Raw genomic sequence first — 14,619 nt, 5'->3', positions numbered from 1 at the left:
TAGAAAAATCATGGTTTCCATTTTCGGCTAAACTATTACTCCCTTTTCCCATGCTAACAAGTATTGTTTCCAGAATGGATAACTATTTCCCACCCAGTCCTGGGAATTTATTTAGGGTGTTCTAGCTTAATGGGTGAAAGAAATATTTGTAGTCCTGAAATGAATTTAGGTCAACCTTGCCCTGTAATGTGCAAACCTGTTACCGAGGCTTTGCTGTCTGCACCATGATTATTCTGAGGGACTTAAAATGAAACACGCAGAGGAATCTGTCCCTAAAGATCACACCTGGTTTAGGAGAGCAGGGCTCCCACGAGAGGTAGAGTGTTGAATCCTATGGAAGCCTCAAGGGGAACTTTTGGCTGTGTTTTTGGTGAATAATGTTGTGACATGTTTTAATCAGGGGGCTACTGGCAGGTAATCATATGAACTAACAGCACTGACGCTGGCAGCGCTGGGCACAGAGATTCCTTCTCGGGTTATTAATGGTTGTACACAACTATTACAATAAACGCAGTCATGAACTTTCTCAGCTTTCCACAGTTTCGCTCTCCCTCCATTTTACTTTTCATATCCTGAGGTCAAAACGATGCCAACCCTGCACACTAGGAAGTTCCCAGGCTGGATATTTTTTATATTCCTGTACGCTGTTTATTACAAACATCCTTAGCTTTCTTCCGCAGGATTGTTTTGTGTTCTTATTATGTGCTTCAGAGCATCTAGAAGGTTATATTTTCCTCCCATTCCGTCCTTTTTGGAAAGTGTGCCATGAAGTGCCTTTGAGTAATTCACTACCTATTGTCAGCTTTTCAGTGCATTTATTCTCCTTTTCGGGATTTCTTCAGCAGCTCTTGCCCTATGAGATCTCTCATTGACACTTCTTTTCTCATCCTGGTGTGTTCCTAGTTTTCAATGAGATGGTTTTTGAGAACTACATTTTCAATGCACTACGAGTGCTTAATTAAGCACAATGCAATGATTATAGTTGGAGTTGGGGCTAGAGGTAGGTTCAGGCACTTCCGTATTGATGAGCCCTCATGTTCTGATTACTCAACCTTCAATAGGTATGCCTGTCTTGAGGATGTCGATTGACTTCCTCAGGAGGTCCCTATTTCTGTTTCGTCCCCTGTAGTGTTTCCACTTTCTAACTACCAGTCCACTTCCCCTGTCCCCACTTTTGTTCCCACTACTACTCCTATTTTTTCAAATTTGTGTGAGCCACCTGTTTGTAAAACTCCCGCTGCTGTTTCCAACCGTATAGCAAAACATAAAGTGCTCTCATGGAACATAGCCGGTTTACCCAGCAAACTTGATTGTCCAATATGGGGCTCCTTTATAGATCTTCATCAAATATGTTGCTTCCAAGAAACTTGGGCAAGACAAGATTACCATCGAATGGGCTTTGCTACTTACTCAATTCCGGCGGTGTGGGGTGGTCGTGGCCGTCCATCTGGTGGCTTGACTACTTGGGTTGCTACTCACTTGGGATGTACTGTTACTAATTCTGAAACTGGGTCTGATGATATTCTATGTTTGATACTGGATTGGGGCTTAGATATTAAACTGGCGGTGATTAATGTGTACGCCAGACCCGTGAATTTTTGTGCGGAATCCCGGGTGATTGAGGCCCTATCAAATGTCTTAACTGGAATACCTGACCATATAATGCTTCTTATAGCTGGTGATTTCAATTCCCATTTTGAACCACTCGAGGGCCTGGTGGACCAAATAAACTTAGAAGAGGACGAAATCTGGAATATTCCCCAGGTTGCAGGCCCAATGGCTAGGGCCTGGGCACCCCTGGCTATCCAGATTACTTCCTTGACAATGGTCCACTCTATTAGGGCCTGTAATGGACGAACCATCTTAGATAATCCCCCTAGGCCCACATTTAACAAGCCAGGTAGAGAGGCTAGACTTGACTATATTTTTGTTCAAGCCAAGGAATGGAATAGAGTCCTTGATTTTCAAGTCATTCCAAGGGGGGAGAGCGACCACAACCCTCTTATATTGGATGTCTCCCTATCTGGTTTGTGCCCTCTAGATTTAGCGTCACCAGCTAATATTGAGCCATCAGACTCAGTCACTCTTTCAAACAACAAGCGGAGAATTAAATGGACCAAATTGGTACGTAATCACAAAGAATTATCCCAAGTTTATGCTGTAGCGGCCTCTGCTCTAAATAATGTAGTGGAGATTTTAGAGCAGTATTCCCCTTTAAACTACTACGAGAAACTGGCTACTGCCCATCAGGAATTGTTTCACACGTTGTCCGGTTTATTTAACCCAACTGTTCCTTGTAAAAAGGGATCTGTAAACCAGCCTAACTGGTACAATAAGACCTGTAGATTGGCCAAGAGTGACTTGCTCGATGCTATAAAGAAGAAAGCCTCCAAGTCTGACATTCAATATAAGAGACAGACTTATAGATCCCTGATACACCATGCTAAATTGGAGTGGGCTTCTGAAAAGTGGGAGAATTTAACATCTGCCTTAAAATCTAGAGATTCACGGAAATTTTGGTTGATTGTATCTACTGGTACAACCGAACCTCCTGCAATTGTAAATAATAACATTGCTCCAGAAGCCTGGGAAACTCACTTTAGCACTCTTTATAGGGGTCTGACATCTGCCTTAGCGACCCCACTATATGCAGTACCAAGCCAGGATCAGGTAAATTTCACGTTAAGTGAGATTCAGCTTGCAATTTCTCAACTCCCTGCAGGTAAAGCACCAGGGTTGGATGGGGTACCAGGAGATTTGTACAAACACGAACCTAGAGTATGGGCACCATATCTTACATTATTATTCAACGCTATCCTTGATGGTTTGCCTGTTCCTTTCACATGGCTAGGTGCCGAAGTTGTGCCTATTTTTAAAAAAGGGTCCCCCCTGTTGCCTGGAAATTATAGGCCTATTAGTTTGATAGATGTTGCCCAGAAACTTTTCTCGAGGCTGATCTTGAATCGTATTATGGAATGGGTTGAGACCTCTGAGATCCTGAGCAACTATCAGGCTGGCTTCCGAAAGAGCATTTCCACAACTGATCAGATCTTCAGATTGTGCATGCTCTTCTGGAAAACAGTAAAGATAGAGGGGGGCTCCCTCTACACAGTCTTTGTCGATCTCCGTGCGGCTTTCGACTTAGTTCCCCGCACAAAATTATGTACTGTGCTACAAGATCTAGGCCTCCCAGGGCCTCTCTTGCACATACTGGTGCGCCTCCATACTAATAACTATGCGAGGGTAAGATGTGGTAGAGATGGTAGCCTCTCAGCTAGTTTCCCTGTCGAAAGAGGGTAAGGCAGGGTTGTGTTCTGGCACCCACGTTGTTTTGTCTTTATGTAAATGGTCTCGTCTCTCATTTAAATGACGTACCTAATAGAGATGCCCCACGGCTTGCGGGTATTGGCATTTCTGCCATTATGTTCGCCGATGACACGCTGCTCCTAGCCAAGACCCCTATGGGGCTTCAACGTGTCTTGGATGGCTTTGTCTCTTTTTGTATTGACCGTGGGTTGGAGATCAACACGGCTAAGACCAAATTTATGATCTTCAACCCCCCTAGGTCTCTTCGCCCTAATCCCACTATAAATGGAATTAGCCTAGAAAGAGTCCACACTTTCGAGTATTTGGGACTAACTCTGAATGAGAAAATGACTTGGTCCCATCATCAGGTAAAATCAAATTTAAAGTTAACTCAAAGGGTAGGGGGAATTCTGAAGCTATGGAATCAATCCATGACTCATCCTATTGGTCCGCCTCTGGAAATTTACAAAATGCAGGCACGTGGGGCTCTAATCTATGGCAGCGAACTCTGGGGCATTGACTGTGCCCCTGAGATTGCCGCTACGGAAAACAAGTTCTTACGGAACTTGTCTGCCCTTCCATCTAGTACGCCGCTACTTCCCTTAAGGCTCGATATGGAACTGAGACCGATAAGTGAGGAACTAGGTGTGAAGCCTTTAACTTTTTGGAGGCGTCTCTGGACAACCCCTGAACTCTCGAGTTATCGTTCCGAACTTATGGAACTCTACCTTCATCCAGCTGTAGGCAAAATCCCATTTCTTAACTATGTCAAAAATGAACTTTCTAGGTTGGGCCTTCGGACCCACTGGACAAAACCCTCAGAGGCCTGTGCGTCCATATCCCGCAAAGAACTTGTTGTACTATATCATAACTCTAATCTTTCGGCATCTTTTGCAAGTGATAATTTGGGATCAATGACCACTACTTTTTTAACTATTAAGGATCACTATAGATTGGAAACTGTGCTGAACAATATAAATCCCACCGCCTTGAGAAAATTATTTCTACAATGGCGATATAACGCACTCCCAATTAGAGCACTCACCAGCAAATGGCACCCGCCTACTCCAAAAAATTGTCCTGCATGCTTTAGTGAGCTGGAGGACGATATTCATCTAATGTTTTTTTGTCCTATGTACACTAAATCTAAGAAGAAGTGGATCGCTCCTATTTGCAGGAATTGGGGCTTCAGGCGTCATTTAGATGCCTATAGGCTGCTGAAAAGTGATCTATCTCCTTCTATTGTATTTGCTATCTGCAAGTATCTAGCAGCAGCATGGTATATCAGAAGAACTCACTTGTTGAAATGAAATGTAAAATTGCTTACCTGTGGTTAGGATTATGCTGAACTATTCCTGTATTTGTATCTGTATCCACCCTAGATTATAGTTGTCTTTTATTACTGTAAGATTGTTCTTTTTAAGATAATTAGTTTCATCCAATTGCATTTGTATGACCTCTTTTATGATTCTTTGAATCGAAATAAAGATTTAAGAAGAAGTTGGAGTTGAACTGATGCCAATACTTACAATCCAATTTGCATAAAAAGTTTATTTTGGATTAAAAACATAAAACATACTATTCACGAACTGGACTCTGGCGGATGGGAGTGATTCAATCCTCCACATGTCTGTGGTGTGAGCGAGAGAAGGGGACTTTCCTACATACAGTTTGGGGCTGCACAGTGTTACAACCTTTTTGGCACAGAGTTAGGTCCTGCCTCCAGGAGGTACTAGCGTGGGAAGTCCCGCTGGACCCGCGACTCTTCCTCTTACATAGCACAGACGACATTGGGGGAAATATGTATAAGCAGCATTTACTGTGTTTAGCCCTCACTATTGCCAAGAGAGACATAGCACAATTATGGAAAGGGACGTCTCCCCCGACGATGTGTAAATGGAAGACCGAAATGTACAGATGTATGGGGGCCGAAATGGCAGTGTTCCTTGCTCGTGGTTGCCCTGTTAAACATAGGAAAATTTGGACCTGTTGGGCGTCATATCGAGGAATCGAGCTCCCCCCCCCCCGCCACCTACCGACCCCTGATTGTTGCCTCGCTTCCTAATGTATACTGTTGGAACATCCCGCATAAGATGGAAATAGATCCCTATGCTATTTTAACATGTACGCATGTCCTGAAATCTAGCATTGTCTGCATTCTGTTTGAGTTTTACCCCCTGCATGTTGGGCAGGTGTTAGAATTTGGTCACGAATGCTGGAATTATTGTGATTTTAAGTCATTTTCTCCTACAGGTCATTGTAGGGCTTTCACCCATCTTTCCAACGAAAAACCAAATATAATTTGTTGGTAAAAAAACCCCCATAAAATAAAGAAATCACAAAATGAAAGATAGTCTTCATGATAATAGGGCTGTAGGGTATTGCAGATGATGCCATAATGTAATCCACACATTTTTCCCCCAGCGTACAGCACCACTTTTTATATTAACCCCATCCATTAGCATGCACATCTTTTAAGGCACCTCTTTGGAACCAAGGGTCAGCAGCCAGTGGGATGGCAGTGGTTGGACATGTACAAGGCCTCAACAGCAGGCTAAAGGGCAAGCTGACAGCAATCAGTTCTGGCCATATCAGTTAGGCAACATGCAAAAGGCTAGCACTTGAGGAGGGCAGAAAGGCAGGCAAGTAGGAATACCTAGGAGTGACATGTGTCAGTAACACAAAGTACCTTCCATTTGTGACTGTGGCACGCAATGAACATGTCTTAAGTGTCCGTGATAGGCACATTCTCGAGGTGACGTTGCATATCCATTGAGCAAGAAAATTGTATATTTGCTGCACATGTTCTTCTGCGTTATTGAAACCTGATGACTAGTGAAGAGTGCATCTTGCTTAAATTTCATTGCTGGGCCCAAGAAGAAGTTGTCATAGCAACCCCAACGCCAACATCATGCCAGGCATCGTGTGTAATATTGGCATCGTAGTTTCTTATCTATCTCGGTGCCCTTTCATTCGGATGTAGGTGTGTCATTAAGCTGGAGGAACTGGTGTTTGATAATACTGATTACCAAACAGTGATTTTATGTGAATCGCTATTTGGTAATCGCTATTACTAATGTTCAAAAGTAATATCTGGCCCAGTAGCGATTTGTAGTGGGTCGCAAATAGACCGACTATGTGAATATTAATGAGGTGGGTTGCAATTTGTGAACCACTACGATCCGTTGCCATCACAAGGATGATGGCCTGCTGGAGTGAGCAGACCACCTGTCTGTGATTGCTTTTAAATAAAGCAACTATTTTTAAAAAATGCAGGTTGTTTTCCTTAAAGGAAAACAGGATGTGTTAAAAAAATGTGTTTAATTTTTATTTTTTAAACATTCTCAAAGAGGAAGGGATTCCAAGGGGACCCCTTCCCGTCTGCGAATGGGTTACCACCAACTTTGAATTGGTGGTAAAGTGCGAATGTTTTACGACCGCTTTTCGGTCACAAAACATTCATACATCCCATTCTGATTCGGTTTTTGAAGACCCGCTCTAAACACTCTCCTTCCAAATCATGAATCGGTATGTATTCGCAATTCCAAATTGCGATTCAGTAAAATGTTACCGAATCGCAATTTGGGATTAATGCATACCAAAATGCATTTTTGCCATCGGAAACGCCCAGTTCTGTGAATCAGGTTGTTTGTGACAGCAAAAGTGCTTCGTACATCTAGCCCTATATTCCCACTGTCATTCACAGGGACCTAGCTCTGATTAATCTGGGTTCATTCAGAAAATGTTGCTGAGCAAACTCCCCAGGCGAAATCTTGCATGTATGGACACCCATGCAAGTGATACTGCCAAAACGCTTCAGGGTACAGAAGGCAAGACTGCGTGGCCTGAAGCAATGTGCACATGGGGTTTGCCAGTACAAGACAGAATCAGGTAAAAGGGTACTGAGTCTGATGTATCCATGGAGCACTGGTGCTGCAATAAGGGGGACATTTGTTCTGCTGCTGAACATGATGGTTCAGGGGCAAGAGGTTAGGCCCCTTCAGAAGGCCCACGCCTACCCCACTCCCTTGGTCTCTTTGTGGAAGGACAGAATACTTAAGGTGTTACTTAAGATAGGGCAATACCTTCCTAGCCTGCATCCCTTTTATCCATTCTGGAGAGCGTACTGAACTAATCACTTCACAGGTTCCTGGGCAACCTGTCTAAGGGAGGGAAGCCTTTTGATTCATTTGGCTGCTGCTATTCACCAAGCAAACCATTTCATCCTCTCAGGATAGACTCTGGCTGCATCTGTCGGTGTTTCGAAGCTGAAGTTTCAATGAGTGTTGGGGAATCACACCATTTTTTAAGTAGGAGGCACAAGTAGCTATCTATTCCAGCGCGGATTGACAGTCAATTCGAGGAATCTAACGTTCTTGGAACCACAAGAACTGTCAACTACCTTCATGACTTCTAGAAGTTCCCAAATATTTATTTAATGTTTTCTGCTCTTTATTTAAATATTTACGAGTACCATGTTAAGAATAGATATAACATCTCAAAAGTAGTATATATTATAGAAGACGGTTTCATGAAGTCCTTTAAATAAAGTCATGAGGAGTATGACTTAGCACCGACCCAGAGATACAAATATTTGCAACTTATGCATGCCATAGGGACAGACAGAAGAGATTGGTCGGATTTGCCTGACTGTAATCCACTGGAAAGCAGAGTGCTGCAAGAAGAGATCTCGAGGATAGCCATCTCTACCACTTACCAAACTCTTATCAATAACAGACTAGACCAGTGGCGGTTCATTCAATAAGGCGGAGTAGCATCACCCTACTGCTTTGCCGCAGTAAAATAAAGGAAAAATAAAATGAAAATAACTTCTGGTTACTATCATTGATCTGCTGACAGAGAAGGGGAGGAGTGGTTTGCACTCCCTAAGTGCACATGAATGTTTGTCTGGCCATCTAGGGCTGGCCAAATATTCATGCGCACTTTGCATGCTCTCCACCCAGGCTGCATTACAGCCTGGGTGGAGAACATGCCCAGGCTCCCATTCCCTGGCTGAGTACTGACATGGCGCTCAGACCAATCACAACGCTGCATTGCAGAGTTGTGATTGGCTCTGAGGAGCCTCAGCCTCAGTGCTTCCTGTTCTTGGAACACCGGCCAGGAGAATGTTGTTTGTAACCTGCCATTACAATCAGTAACTAAGCAAATTTAATTCTATAAAATATGGAGTATTTTTAATATTTCAAGTCTACACTATCACAATTGCTTTATAAACCATATTGCTTCATCAAATTTGCTTTAAAATGCACGATTTACCCACTTATTTTCAAAATTCTCACTGCACAACACTCATCAACAACTTTTACACCTCACCACTTTCAAATGTCACCAGTCGTCCCTGGACTAGACAGTCTGACTAGATTTAGGACGATGTGGGAGGCAGACCTGGCCCAGTTAGAGGACATTAATTGAGAGGCAGCATTGATGCATCCATGAGAAGTAGCAGATCTTAGCCCGGGGAGAGGAGGTGAATGTGCAGTTGGATAGATTACAATCAAAGAGAGGGCTGCCCTGGAGAAAGCAATACAAGACCACCAGACATCCTGGTCTGCATTCACAGTGTCCAGCTTACAGAGGAGATATACACAAAGGCCCAAGACAATCACCCTCTCACCTTCCAAAGACACAATCTGGCGTTGTTCCAGGACCTCTCCCTGTTAACTCTCCAAAGCTTTTAAACCAATCACCGATTCCCTCAGGGGCAGAAACATCACTTACGGGTGGGTCCTCCCGTTCTGAATATTGTTCGGTATGAAGGCAAGCTACACCAGATTAGGTCAATGTCCAAGGCCTGTTGAGGTGCAACCCACAACCAGGAGACCAGGTCGGGCCCTGATGGGACATGCCTACCAATAGCAATGAGTGTCAAAGCAGCTGAGGGGTTTGCAACCTGACTCTGGCACAATTGTGCTGAATGACAGGCGGTGCAGGACAGACTCTGGAAGGGAGGGAGTCACCAGGATGCAGGTTAATATGTTCTTATTTTGTTTCAGGGTTGCTTTAGGGTGGATACTCCTAGAAACACAATGTGATGCACTTTTGTGCCCTATCTTAAAATTCTTCGGTGTTCATTTTGAGCACCCACACCATATGGCTATAGTCTCTTCTTCCAGTAAAATCTGCCCGGACTTCACCCGAAGTTGCCAAGAACATCCTCAATCTGGGCCTTTAAATGTTGAAATAATTAGCCAATGTTAGAGGCTTGACTAACCCGACCAAGACGATAGCAATCCTGTTGCTGCTGGTGCCATACCTGGCGAGGGATTGGCATACATTAAGGTCACTTTGGTATCCCCAGCAACATTTGCCCTCAGTGCCGGCAAAGAGGGACAAGGTTGCTATACTCATCTCCCGAAGCTTCAAAGGTGAGCTGGTGGGGAGAGGTGCAGAGAGCAGGGGAAGAATGCTGGCCTACCTTATAAAGTTGGGCAAGCAATGCTTCACCGTAGTAAGTGTCTATGCCCCAGTGAGAATCAGGAATAATTGTTGAGTAAGGCATCTCGGAGATTGTGCAATTCTCAGACTCAGCAATCTTGGTTGGGAGAGATTTTAGTCTAGTAATGAATAATGACCTTGACAGGTCAGGCCAGCGCTTTTGGCCAGACCCCGACACTGACCGCCAGATGCTAGAACTAGATAAGGGAGAGCAGCCTATAGGATTTATGGAGGCTCACACGCCATAACCACATAAATTATACCTTCTTTTCAGCTGCTCACAAAGCCTATGCAAAAGTATATTATTTTTCAGGAAGGGGGGCTGAATCTTTTAAGCCATAGGCAGAGTGGAGCTGCAGGGGCTCTTAGAAGGGGTGAAACAACAGCAAGGCCCCATTAACATGCAAATGGTATTTTAAAGACCTGTGAAGTGCTCAGGTGCGGCTGTGTGTGTGCCGGGAAGCTGTCTCATCCCGGGCTGCCACACACGACGGGGGGGGGGCTGAATCCCTGTGAGTCCAATGGGTGTTGCGCGCCTGCATAGGACCCATGTCCCTTTCAGACCATGCCCCCTGGGCCGGACTGGCCGCATGGACGGGGGGAGGGCGGTTTTCGGCCCCTGGGGGCCGTTTTTGTTACCGGGGGTCGGCAATATCGCCTCCCTGTAACAGAATCGGCCGAAACCGGACCTAACAACCAGCTCGGCCGCACCCCCCTCCCCACCAGGAGGGCTGGTCGAGCAGTTTGCCAGGGCCGGTTTTGGTTCCCTGTCCGGCCCTGCATGCCCCTCTGTCTATGACTCATCAGGGGTTGGGAGAGAGGCGAGTTCTGGGACCATGGAGATTGATTAGCAGCCTTATCCAACAAACCGCTAATATTGCAGTGGTAAACAAGACAATTTCTCACTACATACAAGATATGACACTGGGAAGGTGGCAATAAAGATGATTTTGAGAGATACCGAGTTGCTGCCCAGAAATTGAATGCCCTGCTCAAGATACTGTTCTTGTTTCAGACTCGTCCTATGCCCCCCATAAACTGCAAACCTAGATTAACACATTTGTGTGGGACAGGAAAAGAAACCGAATGCACCGTGGAGTAGTGTGGCTCACTGGTTAGAGGTGGCAGATCTGGAAGCAGAGGACGGCCCGGGACCAGGGTTCAATTCCCGACGCGGCAGGGTCGTGGACCAGGGCCAGCGGACTCGATAATTCTCGCCTCGGTGCCCACTCTAACCAGGGATAACACTCGGCAACTCTGGGCATTAGCTTGCCTCATCTCCACAACGGCCCCCCACATTCGCCGGGGATGCCTGGTTTCACCTTGGAGATACCCAGGAGGGACCAACTCACAGGGATAGCCAGGACGGGTTCCCCAGCGGTCTACAGCGCCACGACGCCTCGGCAGCAGTGTGCTTTACAAAAACACATACATTTACATAAATTGATATACAGATACACAGCAGAAAGAGGACTGGGGGTCACCAATGTCACTCAATATTACCAAGCAGTTCAACTAAGGTTCATGGGGGAATTGGCTCTAGCAGAGCCTGAAAAGCATAGGTGCTGCATGGACCAGGCAATTTGTAGGTTCCCTGGCTGCCACGGAAACATAAGACTTGGGGCCTCATGTTTCAAATTCAGAAAAAATGCATATTATTGTATTTAGAATGGAGATTGAGGCTCTCTAGATCGCAACTGTTGCTGTGTTCTAGAGTTTGTAATCTCTTTGCAAATCAGCCACTTTGAAATGGCTGCACACTTACTTGTTCCAAACACTCTGCATTAGGTATTGGCTTCAGAGTTGATGCTATATTTGACCAAGCCATGCAGAGGCTATTCCATGGCTGGATTTATTATACCTGCCTCGTGAAGAATTTCCAATCAGTACTTAAGAAGGATTAGCTATGCACATGGAAGTACCAGTTATGCAACATGTGCTCCAAATCAAACTTTCTCTCCCCCCCCCCCACCCCCCCTTATAGATCCTCCCAATGTCCCTGGTCCTTAGTCTGGGTACACAATGACAGATATGGGCATTAATTCACACAAAAGAACGGGCTTCGTTATAACACACCCTGCAAATTGAGGGTTTTCTTTTTATTGGAATCCCCCCACTTCCTTCAGTTAATAGGACATAATGAAATAGTCTCTTATACCTAACCATTAATGACCTGCAGTGTCATGTGACGCGCTCCGCTTTATGACCTAGACAAACTGTGCTTCTCACTGGCTCTGCTCCACCATCTTAGCCACAAGTGAAGTCCTGGTGAATGCTTAAACTGGCCAGTTTTAGCTCTCAATTGAGCATTGAAACATGAGAGTCTGTCTGTGTGACATGATACTGACAATCTTCAAAGATTCATGTTCAGAGCCGCAACATGAAAATAAAAAAACACTAAACACTCCTGTTTTGACCTTGACTACCAAATCATACCACAGCAAGTAATCATGGTGCATTATTATATTATGATACTGGCATTTGTATAACCCACATTTTGCCATTGGTAAAGTCTGATAGAGCTAATTAGGTAACACACCTAAAGCCACAGTTACTTCTCAATGGGAGTCCATAAAAGGTGAAACTTTGTTTAGCTAAGATCAGTCTATCCAGCAATGCCAATTTCAATGTATGATAGTAATTGGTAAACCTTTGTCCAATCGAGATACTGCTTTTAACAAGCATTTGCAATGCAATAGGTCTCGCAGTTACACGAGTTAAAGCTATTGGCATTGTAAATGACAATGCCAATAGGCATTGTTATTTGCAATGTCAATAACTCAAACTCGCGTAAATGCGAGACCTAATGCATTGCAAATGCTTGTTTTATTTTGTCCTCATTTCCAGCCTCTTCTTTGCTAATGGTAAGCGTTCATCATTATATTGTGTATTGCCACAACGAAATGCCCTTCGATGGCTGTCTTGCAATTACCTGTACCACTTCAGGAAGCACCGGCTGCTTAGGAGAAGGAGAAATCGTTGCGCTTTCGCGCTCCTTCTCAGTCTGACAATACAAATCGCGAACGACTCCTGTGTGAGGCATACATCATCTTTTCACCTTTAGGTCGAACCGTTGCCTCCGATTAATTAGAGTTTGAGGTGACAGGATTTCTATGGCTCCCATCTGTTTCGTTCAACAATCAAGGCGCCGTGACGCTTTTAGTGACACACAGCAAGTCGCCCATAACCGACCTCGGTTTCATGTCAGTTCAGTAAATAAACCCACTCCTCGCCCCATCCAATCTCCGTTCAGTTTTTAAATTAATCTCCACCAAAGTTTCACACTCGCTTGTCATCACAGACTTGTACACGCCTTGAATTTCCTTTCATTCAGAAAGGGGGGGAGGGGGGGTGGAAGCACGGCGAGACGAAGGGGGAGGAGGCTGGAGGGAGGGAGCGGCCCAGGCTGACACAGAGAGAAAGCGAGCCCAGGGAGGACGCGAACCACTGGCTGGAGGTGGAGTGAGTGACCCCCGGCAGGCTCCTCAGTTGCTAGAGCATTCTCCACTGGAAATTAAAGCTAGGCAGGCCGGCGAAAGGGGTGGAATGAAAGTTATGTGGGAGGTTTGGAAGTAAAGGTGAGCTTGCGAGGCCAATGGGGAGGGAGAGGAGAAAACCGAAAATAGGAAGTGGAGAATGGAAGGGCGGGTATGGAAGACAAGCGCGCACTGAAGTTGACGAGGAGGGAGTGGGAGGGGGGAGTGGGGGCGGGCACAGTGGTGCGGCTGCAGTTGTAAAAGGCAGGGAGAGGGTGAGATTGAGAAAGGGAAAGATAGGGATCAAAGGAAACAATAACAAGCAGGAAGGGGGTGGCAAATGGTGTGCACTTTGATGTCCTCAGTGGCCGTGCGGCTCACTGAGGACATCAAAGGGGCCGCGAAAGTGAAAGCAAACGAGTGCTTTCAAGCCTCCAAATGGTGCGCGCGCCCGGACGGCGCACATGCACTGTATTTGGAGGCCTGAAAAAAGCCACTGTTTGCACTTCCAAAACTCGCTTACAATAAGTCTCGCCAGAGCAGCGCTAAAGCGCTGTCTCAGACGAGACCTAAAAATCCATAAGTTCTTAACCATTTAATTTAACTATTGCCGTACTGCAGTCACACATTTCTCCTGTGAATTTGTTACCTAACAAAATACATTGATAACTATTTTTTATTAATTTAATACTACTGAATTGAAGAAGATGGCCTTCAATTGGGATTCAGTACAACAATCTGGAACTGGAGTGGGAACCTGGGGTGCATAAGATATATCCACTGTTAGAAGATACAGAGATGATTTGAACACGAATGTTGCCATTGATTCAAACTTCTGAAGTGTGTAGGGGTTGAGCTGCTCTGTCATTGATTCCAATACTTAGATTCAGGAGGTATGCTAGCAGAAGCAAGGTCTACTTTGCAAGGTCTACTTTGCAGCAACTGAAGGGGTGAGCCGAATGGGAGCATAGATTAAAGTCTGTCCAGTGAGCCTCATTACTTTTTGTGAATTGTTTACACCTAATAAGGCAGTGCATGCCGGTTGTAGGATCATAGTATGTGTCCTCGTACACATTCATATAGGATCTCATTTCAAGGTGACGGTCCCAGACTCACACCCTGAGATGATTGGCTGGGCTTAATATTGTATCCATCACCAAGACGTTTCAGAGCCAAGTATGGGGCTTTCATTCAAGGTTCTTGATGGGGCCCTAAGCTAAGCCTAGCCTAATATGCTGTTCAGGGTTTTGTGCCAGGTTTTCTTCCATACGGATTGGCCTAATGCCAGGCCTGTCCAAACATATTCATCTGTGCCTCTTCATTAGTTCTTCAACTGAGGCATCCCATGAGCACCTACACCTGGCTGCCTTTGGGTCTCCCT

The 14,619-nt window shown here is 45.1% G+C and overlaps 1 protein-coding gene across 1 annotated transcript in view; it reads left to right on the top strand.

Annotated features, from left to right (window-relative positions):
* Positions 1-14,619, top strand: part of BAG3 (BAG cochaperone 3) — a 152,441-nt gene that overhangs the window by 66,881 nt on the left and 70,941 nt on the right. The gene's annotated exons all lie outside the window — the stretch shown is intronic.

Source organism: Triturus cristatus, chromosome 1_2 (assembly GCF_964204655.1).
Source record: "Triturus cristatus chromosome 1_2, aTriCri1.1, whole genome shotgun sequence".
In the NCBI taxonomy this organism is placed as follows: Eukaryota; Metazoa; Chordata; class Amphibia; order Caudata; family Salamandridae; genus Triturus; species Triturus cristatus.
Note: the sequence above shows the minus strand (reverse complement) of the source record. Positions and strands in the feature narration are given on the sequence as shown.